The sequence below is a fragment of the Rhagoletis pomonella genome, unplaced genomic scaffold, assembly GCF_013731165.1.
Source record: "Rhagoletis pomonella isolate Grant_MI unplaced genomic scaffold, Rhpom_1.0 Rhpom_scaffold_00003, whole genome shotgun sequence".
Taxonomy (NCBI): domain Eukaryota; kingdom Metazoa; phylum Arthropoda; class Insecta; order Diptera; family Tephritidae; genus Rhagoletis; species Rhagoletis pomonella.
Genome location: NW_023458557.1, coordinates 42,706,652 through 42,708,270, shown reverse-complemented (window position 1 = coordinate 42,708,270; position 1,619 = coordinate 42,706,652).

The window sequence follows — 1,619 nt, the reverse complement described above, 5'->3', positions numbered from 1 at the left end:
AGGTGAAAAACATATATTTAATACTTGCGCCGGGTATTTAATGTTCGTCTCCGCCCGAACTTAGACTTTTTTACTTGTTTATTTTGTGTTTCTAGCAGTAAACGGACTTTCGCAACGTTCCGAATAAATAAATAAAAAAATTTCCGAATGTATAAGCGAGCCATTTCAGCATGCTACTGTGGCTGCTTTCGTCACTCGCGCGCACTGCCGTGCGCTGCGATAATAGGGTCATAGTTGCTTATGTCACAGCGTCTTAAATTCCCCACAAAAAACCGTCCATTTCCCGATTACCCATGCAAACTGAAATTCCCCGCAAATTGGGGAATTCCCCACGAGTTGACTTCCCTGCATATAAATGTAATCTCAATCAAAGCTCGTTAGCTGTCAATTTGGTTGTGCTTGTTATTCTCACAACTAGAGGAAAAGTTAAGCTCCTTCTCTATACCATCGTGGTCACATTTTTCTGCTATGTGTAGCTATTTAACCTTTTCGATCTAAACGGGACACATATGTCCGGGCAGAAGTTTTCTCATAACTAAAATAGAATCTACGTATTGGAATTGGGTTAAATATCAGCCGTCTGGTATTTTGAGGTTCAGATAACACGGTGGTACAAGAAAAAAGGTACTCATGGAATTTGATGTGTAAACATATGCGTACGGCAAATCATAAAAGTACGTTTATATATAAATATAATCTCAATCAAAGCTCGTCAGTTGTCAGATGGTTGTGCTTGTTATTCTCACAACTGGAGGAAAAGTTAAGCTTCTTCCTTGTGCCACCATGGTCACTGTTTTCTGCTACACATATTATGCTATTTAAATATATTTTAACTTAATATTTTACAAACCTCTTTTCCTTGCTAGCGTAAAGTTTTGTTTGTTTTTTAAATTTGACATTCCTCCTCTTCTTCACAAGTATAATCGATTAAACTAGGTTGGACACCAAAAAGATATTGGCTTAATCTGAGATTATTTTATAATTATAATTTTGTATGGCTAATCTCTTTTTCTAATTACAGAAAGGGAGTTAAGAGCGGAAATGAGGATAATCTTTTTATATGTAAACCTATTATTAGGAGAGCATGTAACCTTACATATGTAGGTTAGGTTAGAAATTAAATATTAACTTCACTTTATTTTATTCATTTCGCTGATTTATTTTATTTTTATTTATTTTCATTTTAAATTCGTTTAATACATAGGTATGATTGATAAAATATGACACTTGTATATACTTGTGACTCAAGGGCGTTAAAATATCTTGAAACCGCCGCATCAATTACTGTTTTTGAGCTTTTAGTCTGAGCATTATATTTGTATATATTAATAAATTTAGTTATTCTTTGAGGAATTTAATCTGTGCTTCTGCTTCATCTGTCGCTAGAGTTACGAATACATATAACATACCATCTTTTGTTTAAAATCCCGGAAAAAGGTCAAACAGCAAAATCACTCTCTGAAGTGAGAGTAAAATGTGAGTAACAGCAAAGCGTATGGAACAAAAAAGCATCGGGTAAAATCCTGCAACATTAACCACAGATTATACTCCAAAAAGAAAAACTAAATTTAGGAATATACACAAATAGAGATGCTCAAACTATAAGCTCAAAAGCAATA